The sequence below is a fragment of the Hypanus sabinus genome, unplaced genomic scaffold (assembly GCF_030144855.1).
Source record: "Hypanus sabinus isolate sHypSab1 unplaced genomic scaffold, sHypSab1.hap1 scaffold_118, whole genome shotgun sequence".
Lineage (NCBI taxonomy): Eukaryota > Metazoa > Chordata > Chondrichthyes > Myliobatiformes > Dasyatidae > Hypanus > Hypanus sabinus.
Window position 1 is genome coordinate 9,868 of NW_026779240.1, and position 18,924 is coordinate 28,791.

The following is an 18,924-nucleotide window of genomic DNA, read 5'->3' on the forward strand; positions in this document are numbered from 1 at the left end:
TGCGGGCGAGGAAATGTCTCGCTGGAAGGTGACAGGTGATGCCAGGTCGGTGGGAAAGCTCAAGAGCAGAAGAAAATAGAGTCTAATAGGAGAGGAGAGTGGAGAATCGGAGAAAGGAATGGAGCGATGGTCCCAGAGAGAAGTGATAAGGAGGTGAGAGGACGTGAAAAGTCAGAGAGGAAGGGGGGGGGGGTGGAACGGTGTCAGGGAAATTTGTTCACCGGAAGGAGAGATCGATATTGAGCTATCAGGTTGTGGGAGGGTCTACCCATACAGAGTATAAGTTGCTGTTCCGGACCCTGAGGTTGGCCTCATCTTGGCAAGGGATGGGCTGACACGGCGGAACAGGAATGGGAATCGGAATTGAAATGTTTGGACACCGAGAAATTCCGCTCGGAGCGGAGAGTTCGAAGGTTAGTTTATTATTAAAACAGTTATCCATAAATAACGCTGAGTTCTTTCCTTCTACAGAAAACCACGAAACAAAGAAAGACCATGAAAGTCGCACAGAGAGAAAAAAAAAATGAAACTCCTAATGCCCCCGCATTAAAAAGGACGCCCTCCCGATCATTATCCCCCAAAACCGACCCCTCGCGCAAAAGAGGGAAAAACAAGATCGAACCCCGATAAAGATAGCACTCCCACCCCTCACAACTGCGGAGGAGCCGGTGTCACCAGTGTGGAGGCGATCGCATCGGGAGCAGCGGACACAACAGGCGACCCCAGAAGATTCACAGGTGAAGTGTCGCCTCACCTGGAAGGATGTTTGGACAACGGAGAGAGTTCGGCCGTCCGGCCCTTTCACTGTGACACCCCGAACTCCACATCAAATCCGTCCAAACGAATCTGGCTGAACTTTAATGACCAATAAATATAATTCCTGTCAGCGATCAGCTGTCGGAATGATTCCCTGACCCTGAGAGGAAGGGGTATCTATGGTCCACACTGTCAGGGTGTTGAGTTTACCAGGAGACAAAGACTGCAAGGACGAGAGGTTTTCTGTTGACAAATACACTGTGTGTGGACCCCGCTGGCAATGTAGGCGTGTTGTAATATTTGTCAGTGAAAAACACGTTTACAGGTCATCGACTGTACAATGTTGGTTATCCACATTAATATGAAATTAGCAGATAGAGCGAATAACAAAAACATTTACTCTCTCCGGTTCTTAACCTCTGGATCACTTTTGTTGTCTGTGTTGCTCCGAAGCCCACGGCGAACTATATTCGCTGCTATATTACATCTGGTGGTTAAAACGTTGAACAGCAGAATTAAATCAACTGGTAATAATGGGGTCATGATGGTGTCAAATAACTCGTAACCTCTCCACAGGAATGACGTATAGTACTCGGTTTGGGGCTTCCCTGGTTCTCCTGCAAAGTAAAATGGAAATGTCTGAACACAGATGCCTCCGGCCACTGCCACGATCACCCCACGGTCGCTGTTCTCTCCGTACAATATCGGGGCCGCAGCTTCTGAAGGCAGATCGCGACGTAGCGATCGAAAGTGAAAGCGACAGTCAGCCAAACGGAAGAATCCAATGTTGCAGTCCCCAGAATAGGTTCCAGAGCTCGCAGCTGAGATTTCAACATGAAGACAGCATACATGTAAAGATTATTGATTTTATACAATACAACACCAAGGACAACGACCATCAGATCTGCTGCCGCCATGGCCACGAGGTAGCGACTGATACATTTGGAGAGCCCACAACTTCTGCGAGTCAGGATCACAATCGCCGCCAAATTAACCGAAACAAAAGAAAAAGTTTCATTGCTTAATGGGTCTCGAGTGCTCAGCGTGACTTTATTTGCATTCTAAGGCTGGTACTCCAGATCGCGCCTCTGCCCGAACTGACAAGTAACCATCGTATGGGTACTCATCAACACTAAGCCCCCGAATCTCAAGGGCACTGAATGATGTCAAAGGTAGATGTGTCAAATACTGCTTGTAAAAGCCTGCGCTGATTGAGCTGGTTTTTGGTGATCGATCACCCTGACACCCCTTCAGCGACAAGCAAATGAGCTCTCGCTGGTTTCACGCCGTGATGACAATGGTCAAGTAGGAATGCGGCTCGACCTCCGATGGTTTTATCATATAGAGAACAGACAGCAGTGTATTTGGATCAGATCAGTTGAGACATCCTTCATTATCTCCTGGCTCTGTGTCCTTCGCTCTGGTGTTGGTTTATGATGCTCTCGTGTTCTTTCTCCACATTTAGTGGGGACTGGTTGCACACGATTGGACAAAAGGCACAGGCAGAGAAAGCGAATAAGTACTTAGGCATGAAAATAATGAGATAGGAGATAAATTAATATCAGGCTGCTTAAGTGGTAATGGAATCATTCAATTCGTCTGGATTAAAAGGAGTGTCTTTTCCTAGAGAAGTTCAGAGTTGAGGTTGTCAGATGAATCTGTGGCTGAAAAATGTGGAATGTGCAAAGGCAGTTTTTTTTAACATTGGCACCTCTTTACTCTGGAAGTGATCTGCACAAGAAGGACAGTTTGCATTGTACGGTAGAGGGGCAATAACCCGAGGTTTGCTATGCTACGATTAAGTTGACCAGTGGATGGATTCAGCAGCACAAGGGAGGCAAAAGAAGCAGGAAGGCGATGCAGAAGTCAGTCGGAGTAACTTCAGCAGACAAGCAAGGCAGCAGAAAGTCAATGACTCGGGCAAAGTGATTTGAATGTATTGAGAGAAGAGATAGCAATGCGCCATTGTGGTAGTACACCCATTTCAGAATCGTTGCGGAAAAGAAGAATGTAAGACCATAAAACATACAAGGAGGATTAGGCCATTCGGCCCACGGGGTCTGCTACGCCATTCCATCATGACTGTCTCTATTATTCCTCAACCCCATTCTTATGCCTTCGCCCGGTTACCTTTGACTCCCTGATTACTCAAGAACTTGTCATCCTCCAGCTGAAATATAAACAAAGTCTTGGACTGCACATTCACCCGGGCCAAGGTATTCGAGAGATTCATCAGGTACTGGGGACTTTCTCCCCCTAATCTTTGTTTAAATTGGATGTCCTCTATGCTGAACCTGGGACCACTTGTCCGAGACACCCCCACTATCGGAAACATCCTCTCCGCATCCACACACTCACTGCTAATGGAACGGACTCTCTGTAGGTTTCACTGCTAATGTTTCTCTGTCGCAGCAGTGTTTGGGTTATAGCGGGAGATGGGGGGGGGAGGCTTTGGAATTTCTGCTATCCAATGAGAGGCATGTTGTTTCTTTCCTGTGGGGCTGAGAAAAGGGATTCAAGTTTTTTGGCGAGAGATTAAGAGAGAAGATGCGAATGGAGGGAATTGGTAGACCGCCGTACGGAGTGGACTTACAGCGAGGGTCCGAGTGTCGGCAGGGAACGAATGGACGGAACCATGAGCTCCAACTTTGCACATTAGACTGTTTCATGAGAATGGGCCCTTTTCCTTTTCAGTTTCTTTACGAACCATGCGGTCAAATTAAGAATTATAAAGCTAAATCGTTTGATTGCATATTGTGTACTGTTTGTTACTTCCTGCTACTGATTTGTAACAGAATGAAACATCACGCAGCATCCACCCAAACAATATTTCTTAAGTCTGGCCGGGGCTGGGGCTGTCCTCCCCGAGATGAAGCCGCTAGCCGAACCTTGGATCCCAGATCTAGGGTTGGGAACAGTGGAATCTGAGTCAGCTGGAAAATAGTCTGCAAAATGGCCGATGAAATTTAATGCAGACAAGTGTGAGGTGTTGAACTTTGCGAGAACCAACCAGAGCAGGTCTTAGACGTTGAGATTTACCGCGCTCATGAGTGTGGTATAACGAGGGGATCTGGAAATACAGTTACAGAATCCATCGAAAGTGTCGCACAGGTAGATATGGCCGGAAAGAAGACCTTTGGCACATTGGCCTTCATAGATCAATATGCATAAGGCATTTGTGAGAACTCAGTGTATTGTGTGCAGTTTTGGATATCTGCCTACCGGAAAGGTATAAATAAGTTTGAAAGTGTTCGAAGAAAATTTACAAGGATGTTGCCGGGACTACATGACCTCATGCTCTTGTACCCACTGCCCCAATCAATGAATGCAAAAATGTAGTACACTTCTGCCACTCCGATTATGCGTCCATAGCGTTACGATCCAGCAACAATGAATATATAATTGAGACAGGTTTTTATAACTAATAAAACATTTATTAAACTCTGCTAAAAAAAATAACCAAACGACTAACTTAACTGGAAGACGGCAGCTTGAACAATTCTTAAATCGAGGAATGCGAACTCAGTTCTTTAAAGTAGTATTGCAAAAAGTCCAACATGATTTACAGTCGGTTAGGAGAGACTTTCTTTGAAGTAGTAAATTCTTTTTCATGACCTTACAGCTGATCCCAGTCGGAGTAGGTCTTGCCCGAAGGATATACGATCGAAGGAAATAAAACGTCTTAAAGGCAATGACCTTTTCCTTTTGGCGAATAACTCACTGCCCAGTCCTTTCTGCTCTTACAGCAGGGACTAATACCTTCCGAACGAGGATCAAATAAGGTCAAACTTGTTTACCGCCGACAAAAACAACTTTTCTCGATCTTTCGGGTTTTCCGAAATTCGATAATTCTTCACTCTCCGACTGGACTTCAACTGGCAGTACAAACAAGCTGGATGAACTCGGCAGGTCCGTTGAAAGGAGAAGTCAACGTTTCGAGACGAGAGCCTTCGTCAGGACTGAAGAAGGAGGGGGGGAGGGGCCCTATAAAGAAGGTGGGAGAGGGTGGAATGTGCCAGGTGAAAAACCAATCAGAGGAAAGATCAACGGAGGGAGGGGATAGGCAGTAGAGGTGAAGAAGGAATCTAAGTGGAAAGCACTATGTGCAGTAGAAGAAGGCCGAATCATGAGAGAGTTGATAGGCAGCTAGAAAAAGAGACAGAGTGAAAGTGGGATAGGGGAATGGAGAGGGAGAGAATTACCGGAAGTTGTATAATTCGATATTAACACCAAGGGGCTGGAGACTACCCAGATGGTGTATGAGGTATTGATCCTTCCTCTGATTGTTTTTCACCTGCACATTACACCCTCCCCCCACCTTCTTTAGAGGACTCTGTCCCCTCCTTCTTTAGTCCTGACGAAGGGTCTCGGTCCGAAATGTCGACTGCTCCTTTCAACGGATGCTGCCCGACCTGCTGAGTTCATCCAGCTTGATTGTAGGTTTTGAGTTGACCACAGCATCTGCAGTGTACGTTGTGTTCAATTGGCAGTGATTTTCAGAACTGCCGGCACAACAATTCTTACAGTAGAAATTAAAACTCCACTTTTCAAATGAAACTGTGCCATAAAATCAAATACGCAGCATAACAGATTCACTGACGACTTAAGCCACGAACTGACCTGCGTCACAGGGAGGGGTTCTCCTTTTATACCCTGTTGAAGAAAACAATCACATGACATCTCACAGGCGGGAAAATTACATCACTCCACCATCACAGGACCATTACATCATGTCCAGCAGAGCCTCAACTACATCATGCGACAGTCACAAGATACTCACGGGTACGTAACACCTCCCTCCAAATAAAAAAAATGATCTGTCATGAACAAAATTTTAACAATTAACTATTTACAAAAGAAAACATGCAAATGTATAAAATTTACAACCTACACAGTATACATCGTATTATACAGCATTTTATAACATAGTATACAGGAGTGTTACAAATATTACAATATTACTCCATAAACAATACATGGTACATTCAACATCGAGATAAACAATCAGCTATCACATTATCTTTGCCATTAATATGTTATCAAAATATTGTACTCCTGTAACATTAAACCTTTGTTGCTAAATTGGAGTTTAACGTATTTCCTTAATCAAGTCCGGACCTACACCATAACTAAGTTAAGTCACAGTGGCATTTCGGAGCTCACTTTTTAGCGAAATTAATAATTAAGTTGGCCTTTAAAAGCTTTTCAAATAGTTTCTCCACCGCAGTAATGAGTGCTTCCCAAGTATTATTTCCTGTAACTAAATCGTCAATATAAGCATCTGTATCTTTTAATCACAGAGTTTATCAGCCGCTGGAAAGTACCCGGAGCATTCTTCATCCCAAAAGGAAGAACATTATATTCATATAACCCAGATGGAGTTACAAATGCAGAAATCTCTCTACCTCTATCTGTGAGTGGAACACACCAATGCCCTTTCAATAAATCAATCTTTGTAAGGAACTTTGCTTTTCCAACTTTATCTACTCAGTTGTCCACTCCAGGAACTGGATACGCATCTGTTTTCGTCACAGCTTTCACCTTCCTATGGGCCGTACAAAACTGATACTACCGTCTGGTTTTGGCAGCATAACACAAGGTGAACTCCAATCCAAGTTAGAAGGTCGAATAATATTATTCCCTAGCATATATTTAATTTCTTTCTCAGCAAGTTCACGTTTTTCTAACTTCATTCTATGTGGATGTTGATTTAAGGGGTTGCCTTCTCCAACATCTACATAATGTGAAGCTGCAGTGGCTCTTCTAGGTACGACTGGAAACAAATTCTTATATTTAATAATTAATTGTTTCAACTGCTGCCTGTTCTAGCAGTAAATGAGCTAATTTCTCATTAATATTTTCCACAACGGCTGAGTTTGTAAATCTGACAGAAACAACGTTGACTTCAGAATGAGTTTCAGATGAATCATCCATTATGTTCCTAGTGAGATCAGACTCATTATTATTGACCACAACAGTCACAGTCGCAGACGAATATGGTTTTATCATATTTATATGGCAACGTTCTGTTGACCTTCGACGATCTGGAGTTTTTATCACATAATCCACATCATTGATTTTAGACACAATTTCATATGGACTATGAAATTTAGCTTGTAAACGATTCGTTTGCACTGGGAAAAGAACCAGCACCTTATCTCCAAGTTTAAACATCCTCATCCAAACTTTTTTATTGTACAAGGTTTTCATTTTCTCCTGAGCCAATTTTGAATTTTCCCTGGCTAAGCTACAAGCTTTATGTAATCTGTCCTTAAAATTTAAAACATAGTCCAACTAATTAGTGTGTACGTCTTTATTGATCCATTGTTCTTTTAATAAAGCCAAAGGTCCTCTAACTTTATGCCCAAACACGTTCAAATGGACTGAAACCTAATGAATCTTGTACCGTCTCCCTTACTGCAAATAGAAGTAAGTGTATACCCTCATCCTAATCACTTTCATTTTCCACACAATATGTCCTAATCATAATTTTGAGGGTCGAATGAAACCTCTTCAAGGCACCATGCGATTCTGGATGGTATGCAGACGAAGTGATTTGCTTAGCTCCCAATTTATAAACTATCTGTTCAAACAATCCAGACATAGAATTACTCCTTGATCAGATTGTATTTCCTTAGGTAACCCAAAATAAGTAAAGAATTTTATAAGAGCCTTTGTTACATTTTCAGTTGTTATATTCCTAAGTGGTTCAGTCTCTGCAAACCTAGACGCAGTGCACATGATAGTCAGCAAGTACTGATAACCAGTTTTTCTGTTCGGTAATTGACCTACACAATCCATAATAACTTTAGAAAGCGCTACACCAAATGCTGGAATAGGTTGTAATGGAGCCACAGGTGTAACTTGATTTGTTTTACCCACAATTTGACATGTATGGCACGTTCTGCAAAACGTCGGCACAGCTTTTCTTGAACTAGGCCAGCAAAAATGTTTTAAAATCTCGTCCACATTTTCCTTTACTCCTTTATGTCCACATAAGGGGACACTATGGGCTAAAGTTAAAATCTCATTTTGATAAACTTTCGGGACAACTACCTGGTGAACAACATTCCATTCATCACTTGCAGCAATTGTAGGCTCATCAATACTCCTTTCTCAAAATAATATGCAACTGGCACCTTAACAATTTCACTATCTAGAAGAGCTTGTTCTTCTAATTTGATAAACTCATGATATCTACTCTGCTCTGCTATCATTGCCTTCCGAGACAGAGACAAATCTTCATGGTCAGACTTACTCCAAGAATCTACTTCAAACAATGAAGGTAAAAAAGTTTCTGACACATCCTCAAAACTCGAATCCTGAGTTGAACAGTCATGGGTAACAAACTTATTCTGCTCATGAATCTTTTTAGCCATAGCTCGAGTTGCAACACAGGGAGAATCTGTGTTCGAATCTATCTGTGGTTCCTCTGACACTATTGTCAAATACCTCTCAGGAAATACTTGGCCACCTGCTAAATCATTTCCTAACAATAAAAAAAAAATATCCTTCACAGGTAAGCTAGGTTGTAGCCCGACTTTAACAAGTCCTGTAAATAACACTGATTTTATATTTAATTTATGCAAATGTACAGGCATAATGGCACTTCCAACACATAGTATATAATATAGTATCAGACTCTTCATTAAACTTTAACACACTGTCCAACATCAGTGATTGAGAAGCTCCAGTATCCCTGAGAATTTAATTGGCACCGGAGTAGATCCTTCTTCCAAGGATACAAACCCTTCAGTTATAAAATGATTATATACCCTTTTAACTTGGCCAGACTAAAAAAAAAACTCATTTGTTTTTATCAAACCCTGTGAGTTTACAGGTGTTTCAGTATGTTGCACACAAACATCACGGACTGCTTCCTTTTCTTTCTTTTTCAATCGGAAACAATTAGCTATTACATGACCAGGTTTCTAACAATAATTACAAATGGGACCAAATTGTTTTTTCCTTCACAGGTTTTCCTTCATCCTTACCTTTCTCACTAACTTCTGATTTAATTTCTGATTTACCTTCATTTACTATGTTATTTTTCCTTTTAAAAGTTCTGCCCTGAGGAAATTTATTCTTATGGATTAAAGCCTACTCATCATCTAATTCAGCAGAGTCCTGCAAGTGTAGCAGTGTCTCTCTCATTTAAGTATGTCCTTACTTCAACTGGGATGCACCTTTTAAATTCTTCCATTAAAATCAGCTCTTCCAATTTATTATATTCCCCATTTACATTTTTAGAGGAAACCCACCTCTCAAAACACAGAGTTGTATCGTAGGCAAATTCCACATACATTTTTTCCACAGATTTCTTCAAATTTCTGAATCTTTCTCTATATGCTTCTTGGACTAACTCATACGCCTTAAATATGTGCAGTTTCACAGTATTATAATCAAGTGCTTGCAGAACAGTTAAAGTTGTATAAACCTGTTGTGCTTTGCCTTTAATTACACTCTGCAACAACACTGACCATTTCTCTGTCGGGCACTCTGAAATCAGAGCAATCGTTTTTAAATGTTGAAAATAATTCTCTACCTCTGTTTCACTAAATGGAGGGAACAATTTAATTTCCTGACTAACAAAAAACGTTTTCTAGAAACAGGAGACTGATTGTCGGACCTTAATTCCGCAGTAGCAAATTCAAATTCCCTCTTTTTTATTTTCAGCTTCTTACCTACAACGCAACAAGTCAGCTTTACTTTGTTGTAATTTCATTTGTTCGATTTGTAGCTGCATCTCTAGAGTACTTATTGGAAACATATCTAAAATAGACTCATCAAAATCACCCCATTCTACATAGTGTGTCGCAATTTCTCTCTGAATGACAGGCTTCGATGAGGTTCTTGAAATACTTTTAAGTTCCAACCTACTAGCAATCTCAGATACAACACTCTTCTTCACCTTCACTAACAACACCGCGTCTGGCGATTACAGGAATTCGTCAATATTCATTGCTGCCGAATACCACTCACAAGGCAATCAAACAAAAGAATCAGGTATTCCCCTTTTACAAAACACCGATTAAATATTAAACAAGCATTTAATTTGAGATATGTTGCATTCCGGACGAGCCCCCAATTGTTACGATCCAGCAGCAATGAATGTATAATTCAGACAGGGTTTTTATAAAAAATAAAATATTTATTAAACACTGTTAAAAAAATCCCCAAAAGTAAACAAAACGACTAACTTAACCGGAAGTCAGCTGCGATACGGCAGCTCGAACGGTTCTGAAAGCGAGAAATGCGAACTCAGTTCATTAAAGTAGTATTGCAAAAAAAGTCAAAATGATTTACGCAGACATTAAAGGAGAGACTTTCCTTGAATTAATTAAAATCCTCTTTCGCAACGTTACTGCTGATCACAGCCAAAGTTTACTTTGCCGAGGGATTTACGATTGAAAGAAATAAAACAGCTTAAAGGCACTGAAATTTCCCTGACGAAACTCTGCATCCAGCTCTCTGCTCTTTTGGCAAACGGGAGTTATCATGGACACAAGTCACTAATTCCTCGTACAGATTAAATAAAGATCGAATCTGTTTCACCGTCGACTTCAACTTTTCTCAATTTTTCCAGCTTGCCGATCTTCGATAAATCTTCACTCTCCGATTGGACTTTAACTGGCAGTATTGTAGCAAACCTGCCGGTAATAACCTTTGAAACTTACGGCAGAAAGTAAAACTCCACTTTAAAACAAAACTGCGTCATAACATTGAACACGCAGTAGAACGGAGTCACTGGCGAATTCAGCCACGAACTGTCCCACGTCACAGGGAGGGGCTATCCTTTTATACCCTTTTGAAAAAACTATCACATGAAATTAGGTTACTCCACCATCACAAGACCATTACATCATGCCCAGCATAGCCTTAACTATATCATGGTCATGTGGCAGGCACGAGGTACCCACGGGTACGTAACACTTGACAGTGCTGCAGTGGATCTGGAGTTGTGTAATGAGCCTGATCTCAACGACAATATGCCTCCTTAACAACCCTATCAGCCTATGTAGCTACTTGCAGAAAGCGATGAAATTGGACCCATTGATCCCTCTATTCATCAGAACTTGGTAAGTGTGAGACCATGTTCTTTTGGGTTTTGTCCTGAACAGTGTACACTTCTAATTTGGCTGGGTTAAACTGCATCTGCCACTTCTTTGCCTATATCTGTAACAGTTCAACAGGATATCCCACTGCATTCTTTGCCAGTCAGTGATGCTATCAGACCACCAATCACAGTATCAACTGCGTATTTACTGATGCACCCATGTACATCTTCATCCAGGTCATTTATATACATCACAAACTGCAGAGATCGCAGTGCAGATCCCCGTGGAACTCCACTAATCACAGACCTCCAGTTAGAATCAGCCCCTTCAACCATTTCCCAGTGAACTTGTTCTGAATACAATCCCCAGGCAACTTAAGTCTGGATCAAACTCCCCTGACTAAAATTCATGCCGACAACATCTATACCTCATCCTTCACTAATTAACCTCGTCAGCTCATCAAAAACTCCATCGTTAGTGAGTCTAGACTTGCCCTGCACAAAGCAATGTTGACTGTCCCTAATTAGGCCATGTTTCTCACAAATGACCATAAATCTGTAAGAATTCTCACCATTAACTTTCTCACCACTGATCTGAGACTCACCGGTCTATAGTTTCCAGGTTCCCTTCTTGAATAACGGATCAAAATTAGCTATTCAGTAGTCCTCCAGGACCTTGCCTGTAGTAAAGGTGGACACAAAGACATTGGTCAAGACCCCAACAAACTCTTCACTTGTCTCTCTCAATAAGCTGGTTTATATCCCATCAGGCACTAGGGAATTGTCCAACTTAATGCTATTTACGAGACCTTACGTTCTTCTTTACTTTCAAATGCTCTGGCATAGTAATACTCTTGGCACTTGTCTGCCAATATCAACCTCCTTCTGCTTAGTAAATACTGATGAAAAGTTCTCAGTAACGACCTGACCAACATCCTTCGCATCCAAGCAACTGTTTGCCCTTTATCCTTCAGTGGTCCCACCTTCTCCCTAGTTCCTGATGTATGTGTAGAATGCCTTGGGATTGTCTGTAATCCTACTTGCCTAGGACTTTCAATAGCCCATCCTGGATTTCGTAATTCCCTCTAGTGTTCTTGTTTCTTTTTAATTATCTAGTCTCTGCTTGATTCTGGCTTCTGAAGTTTTATATATTTTTCCTTTTTTATCTTGACATCCCTCGACATCCCTAGCTCGCTGACCTTGCGATCTTTGTCATTCTTTCTGACGGTAAGATAGATATCCTGTGTTCAGTGCATTTAGACTTCAAACACCCTCCAAATGTTGAATGTGGACTTGCCCCAAAACAGTTTTTATTCCCCTTATTATGTCTCCCTAGTTCCTGCCGATTGTTCTCGTAATTTACCCTTTTCAGTTTGTTACTCTCTCGCATGGTCCAGGCATATCCTTAAAGAGAGTTAGATAGTTTATTGATGCTAAAGGAAATTGCAGAGCCACAGTAGCATTACAAGTGCACAGATATACAAATATTAGAAGATAAGTACGAAAGAATAATACTTTAAAAATAAGATGTACAATTTTACAATTCAAAATTGACAAGATTTCCAAGTTTGCACCATCCAGATAAGAGGTAATGGAAGTATTGTACTGGTTGTCGGCGATAGCAGTGTCTGGTAAACAGAACTCTGGTTAACAGATGTTAATAACAGTCTGACAGGAGGGCGTCATCACTTCCCTTGTTACAGGTTGACTAATTTCAGTGACCTCATATAGCAGTCTTTGGAGCAGCGCGGTTGTCTTAGTCTATTACTGGAAGTGCTCCTCTGTTCAGCCAAGGTGGCTTGCAGAGGGCAGGAAACTTTGTTTAGAATAGCCAGGATTTTCCTGAGGGTCTTCTGTTCGACCACAGACTCCAGTGTGTCCAGTTTAACTCCTATAATAGAGCCAGATTTTCTCATCAGTTTATTGAGCCTGTTGGGATCACTGTGTTGACGTCATTGCCCCTTTTTAACCACCCTACCTTATGAAGAACCATTGAGGGATCTATGGATTTGGACCCTGTTATGCCTCTGTTCCTCTACACTGCGGACAATTTTACCATTAGCACTGCATTCTGCCACAAAATGCGTCCATCTAGAGTGAGGTTCTTCACGCCTTTCGAGGTTGAAGTCCATCTGCCACTTTTCAGATCAGTTCTGCATCCTGACGCTGTATTCTATGATAATATTCGAAACTATCCACAACTTCATCAAGCTCCATATTATCTACAAACTTACAAACTCCTCCTTTCTACTTTTCCTCATCTAAATCATTCATATATATAAAAAAACACTAAAATTAGGGGATCCCGGAACAGATCTATGCAGAAAACCACTGGTCAACAAGCGAGAACCTCTAGCGAGAAAATGCCTTTCTGTGCCTTCCATGGACAAGTCAATCCTAAATCCACCAGAAGGAGACTGTCATGCTGAACCTTATCAACTGCTTTACGAAAGTCGGTTTTTACCAGATCTACTTCTCTATCTTTATCAATGTCCTCGACGAGACTCGTGAGACTTGACTTGACCCTCACAAAGCCAAATTGACCTTCCCCAATCAGGTTCGGTTTCGCCAAGTTCGCGTAAATCCCATCTCTAGTTTGTCCACCACTGAAGTAAGACTCACTGGACTATAAACTTCCCAGCATCCTTACTCACTTCCTTGAACAAAGGGATAATACTTTCCACGCTCTAATCTCTTGGCACTAAATCTGCGGACAGTGATAACACAAAGATGGTTGTCAAATGCGCAGAAATCTTTTCACCTTCTTCCTGCAGTAACCTGGGGTTATCCTGACCACACAAGAGTACTTCTCTATGCTAATGTTTTTCAAAAGACCCAGTTCATCCTCTCTTTTGATCTCGACATTTTCCAGCAGATCTGCCCATTTAACACTGTCTGCATAAACGGAAAGACCCCTTGACTGATAAATATTGAATTAATATCTTCATTAAGAACCTACCCTATTTCCCTGGACTCCAGGTACGTATTCCAACTTCTATCCCTGCCAGCCCTGCCCTCACTCTAGTCATTCTCTTTTTCACATAATTGTCGCACGCCTTGTTTTTTTTTTCTCACAAAGACATTCTGAAGCCACTAACCCTTTCCTCCTCTTGGCCAGATGTTGCACATCTTTTGTGAACCATGGCTCCTTCTCCCGACGATCATTTCTCTGCTCAATGAACAATCCTACCCAGAACCCCATGCAAGTGCTGACTAAAAATACGTCCATATTTCCGTTGTGCATTTCCCAGAGCATATCCCATTCCGATTCAATGCTCCAATGTTCCAGTCTAACAGCTTTATTATTCTACTCAATTAATAACTTTTGAGAATGACTTGTGGCTGTGGTGAGGGAGCGGGGTGGTGGGATCAGTTTGGGACTGGCGCAGGGCTTTAAGGTGTGAGCGGAGCCGGAGACTAGTTGGGGACTGACATGGACCTGAAGGAAATGAACAGGGCAGTATATTTTGTTTGAGGACTAACGGTAGTGTGAGTGAGACTGCCACGTGGCTGTGGAATTAGCGTGTGTTCCCTGTTTTGAAGAGATGCTGCTGGAATAAAGAGAATCTCATAATTCGATCATTCCATAATTAATCATAATTAGTCATTCCGTGAATGATTAATGTGATCTAGCGAGTTAAACTTAGACCAGGAGCTTCGCGTCAGTGCGCTGATCCACAATTTCGGGCTCTCATCCTATTCTTCTTCAGAGCGCTATTTGTCGGAATCCTCAGCTCTGGAGCAGCGCAGGTTCCACGAGTGCCGAGAACCCCGGGTCCCCACTCTCCCTTCTGCCCCACGCATCCTTGATCAGTCTGACGGTGAGGAAAATAAAGTCCCTGGAAAATTATACGCTTCCACCTCACCCCGCGGACCCTGCTTTCAGCACCCAATCAACTTCGAACACCTCAGAATGGCTTATCATTATCTCCCACTCGCTGGAGAAGCGGGTGAGAGGCTGGAAAGTCCCACGCACTTCGGTAAAGCCTCCTCCACCACGCGGGAAACCGAGGCCGAGAAAAACGCCCCAAATGGCGCCTATTCCTGTTGGGTCTGGAAGGGGAGAGAGTTTATTTTGTATATACTCCTGGGGCAATCCCGCTCCTTCAGCATCCTTAGCGCCTGGAACAGCAGCCCGCGGTATGTCCGAGAGTTTCGGGTGTCTTCGATCCCGGAACAGTGGCTAGGTACCAGCAGTTCCCCAATTTGAAGGAGAGGTAGAAGGCGGCGACGGGGTAGGATGTTGCTCCGGGGTGTAGGCCAACACGACCGGGGCCAGATCCTCGCTAAGGGAGGCGACGCTCCCTCCTGAACTTTGCCGAGCTCACGTACACAGACATTTTTTACACAGACACAGAGAGGAGTCTGAACAACACCCTACAGTTGTGCGAATCTCTATTTCGAGCACACATGGAGTATCCTGTGCGTTTATTGTCATCTCTCGTTTATTGTCGGGAGAATGTGATTAAGCGGGAGAGGTGCGAAAAAGATCCACAGGAATGTTGCCCTTGTCTGACTGTTTGAGATACAAGGGTAGATTGAATGGGCTGAGATTGTTTTCATTTCCCTTGGAGCACAGTAGGCAGATGGGTGGCTGGACAGACGGTTATAAAGCTATCAGAAATGGAGAAAAGTTAGAAAATCAGAATAATTTCCCTCAGTTTGCAGATGTTAAATACAAGAAGGCACACTGTAACTTTAAAATGATAGGGTCAAGTAACATTTCTTTTCGTATTTTTATACTACAGAGTAACGGGGGCCATGCATGGGCTGCTGTGGGAGTGATGAAAGGAGATATGATAATATTTTAGTGGCTTTTAGAAAGGTATATTTAAATGCAGGGATTGAAAGTATATGAATCACACGAGAAGATTAATTTCCATTTGGCATTGTGTTCAGTGTAGACATTCTGGAAAGATGGACTCATTCCAGTGCTGCTTTGTTCTATATTCCTGATGAGTAACACTGACAGGAACATTTGCCAGTGACTCAGACAAATTTATTTTTAGCAACGAATGTGTCAGCGGTATGGTGGGTTACCTCCCTGGTCTCTGAGCCAAGGGAGTCTCTGACCGGTGCACGACCCATTCAAGAGAACTGCAAATAATTAGAGGTCGTGATCCACTCGCAGTTATTCTCTATTTTCAGGAATAAACTTGAGTTGTGTGCTACCGAATTAAGAGGTAGACTAGTGCTGTGGTTAATTATACAGCTAATCAGATGATGCTGGAGCAAGAAATTCAGATCCAGAGATTATAGGACTTTATTTCCGGGCAGGTCGGACTGCGGTGAGGAGTAAATAGTACAGCTATACTGGAGTGGAACGAATATCCTCACAACCAGGTTTGCAGGTACTAGACCAGCAGGGTTTTAACTTGTAGCAGAGGGTGCGGAAAGGAACCCGAGATACGGTTCAGCAGGTCGCACTCAGTTTAAGTTATGGGCGAGGCCATGTCATGATGAAGAGAAGTCCGACTGCGGCCAGTTTAACGGTCATGTATGTTTATGTCAATGCAGGGAGTATTGCGCTTAAGACAGAAGAACTTAGCACAGTGATGTGTCCATTAGAGAGACTTGTGTGAGAGACGTGCAGGATTGGCAACTCAGCGTTCCACTTTACAGAGGATTTAGACGGTCCATATGGAGGTAAAAGTGGTGAGGGAGCTGCACGGTAGAATTGCCCGGCGGCGGTGGCATCCCGAAATGAGAGAGGTTTAATTGCAGAACTCCCAATAACCAGGAAGAGAGAGAGAGAGAGAATAACAGATGTGTCGGCAGGTTACGGGGTGAATTAAAGATATCAGAGCGTGAATACTCTCTCCAGAATCACTGGGACACCTTAAAAACTGATCCAGGCAGAACACCACTTGAGAGGGGAGTGGGAGGTGATGATGCAGAAGGCTCCACAGTGGTAGGAGTGCAGAGCTGTGAGAGACAGACGCGATAGTGAGAGGTTAGAGAGAGTGAAGTGTTGATAACCATGGAGGGATGCGAGCTGAAAGTGAGAACGGGAAACCTGAGGCAGGGAAGGTGCTGTACGGCACTAAGTGACACATGCTGATCGCTGAGCAGAAGTGCAGAAGCGGTCATGCACAGGTCTGCACCTACACCCACCGTGGCAATGGCAGAAAGCAAAGGGCAGCTTTTCTGATGCAGTTGCCGCATTCTCCATTTCGCCACGTCAAACTGCAAAGCACAGAAGAAGCCATTTACAGTAGAACTTATTCTTCGAAACCCCAACAAGTACAGACCGATCACTTCGGTTCAGTCACTACCGCACCGACCGGAGAGAAATCTCACCTCTTCCACCGAGCACGCGCTGCCTCCCCACCTCCCCCCGCCCCACAATTTCTCTCCTGTCCATCTGCTGCGAAACAAAATGTCAGAGCCTGATGTTCCCGCTATCATGTCAGCACCTAGATGTCCTTTACATCGCTGGAGGTCACGTGAAAGGGAGACAGCATCCTTGTAGGAGGGGCAAAGTGAGCTGTCCATCACAGGAGCCGCCAGGATCCTACATATATTCTAGACTACGGAACCTCATAGATGAAACAGGGCTTTGCCGAAAAACATTTGAATTCAATATCTGTGGAAATATCATAAAACTTACATCTCACAGAGAAATCTACATTGAAAACCAACATATCAGAAGGCAAGTTACAAGCTGCAACTTCAGATATTTGACATGCGTATACTGGTTTCTAAACAATATTGACACTCGGTACCTGTGACATGTACAGTGAATCAGAAGGGCCCTTAATGGAAAAGTAGGCGATAACAGTCTCAGCCTATGAATTCCGAACAACGTTTTATGAGCTGGTTGAATTTGTTTGTATTTGGCCGATATCTCACTAACCCAGAGGTTCACGACCAGGGGTCCATTGACCCATTGGTTTATTGCATTATTGCGGTGAACCACGAACCCGAGGTCTCTGAGAAATCTACTGTCATTGGTACTCAATATAATATTGTCAAATACACTGCGATACAGTGAAAACTTTGCTTTCCAAACATTCAAGCATTTCACTCAAAACATAAATCTACTACAAACGGAAAAAGGAAACAAATTAAGAATATATTACTACAGATACAAAGAAATTGCAATGAAAGGAAATCACACAGTTCATGACCACACCTTTAGCAGTGTTGCTGAACAGAAGCATCATGGTGTGCAAGTCCCTCTCTATCTGAGGGTGCCTGTACAGGTTGATAGGGTGATAATGAAAGTGCATGAGATCTCTGTCCTTATTATTTCAGGCATCAAGTTCAAGAACTGAGAAGTTATATGGCAACTTTGATGTTTCGTTTTAGGGATGCACAGTTGGAGATTGAAGGGTGGACAGACAGAGATTTATAAGGTTATGAGAGCCCGTAGATTACACAGATTTTGTCTCAGCCCCGATACTGATATCACGTATTGGCCGTGTAAGTGGGGAAGTTCGAAGAAGATGTATGGGGAATATTTATACGGAGAAAGCGGGAGATGTCTGCAATATGCTATCAGGAGTGTTTGTGGCAGTAAATACGGGTCAGGCTCTCTGATTGGCATTTGCACTTCAGCATATGTGCCATATGTAAGCAGATTTGATCAGCTTAGTTTAGTATTTAAATGTATGATCAGCACAACAACATGATCCGGAAAACCTTTTTGTGCTGTATTCTCTGCGAGCACAGAAGGTACAAGGACTATGATAACTAATGCTGGGAGATCAAAATACATCACGATCAGACAAGCATCATTCAAGGATCTTATGACAAGACGATACATAACTATGTTGTCCGCTGTACATGGCAGCGGGGAATTCAGAAAGATTCATGGATGGAGGCCCGTCCGCGTTCGCAAGTCCTACTCGGGTTTGATTTCACAAAATACAGCATCTCTGTCACGATGGGCTCTCATAGTATCGGCACGTAAGTGCAGAGGACAGACAGACTGCGATGCAGAGGCAGCGACGAGAGTTTATTTGCTATAATTCCAAAAGATCATTTAGCTGATTGAAAACCATTTCCCATTCCTCAGCCTAATTACCTCGCTGATGAAGATCCTCTTGGAAGTATTGATAACTTTGGTTACTTCTCTTCTGCTAGGTCTAAGATAGTGCTGGTCCACA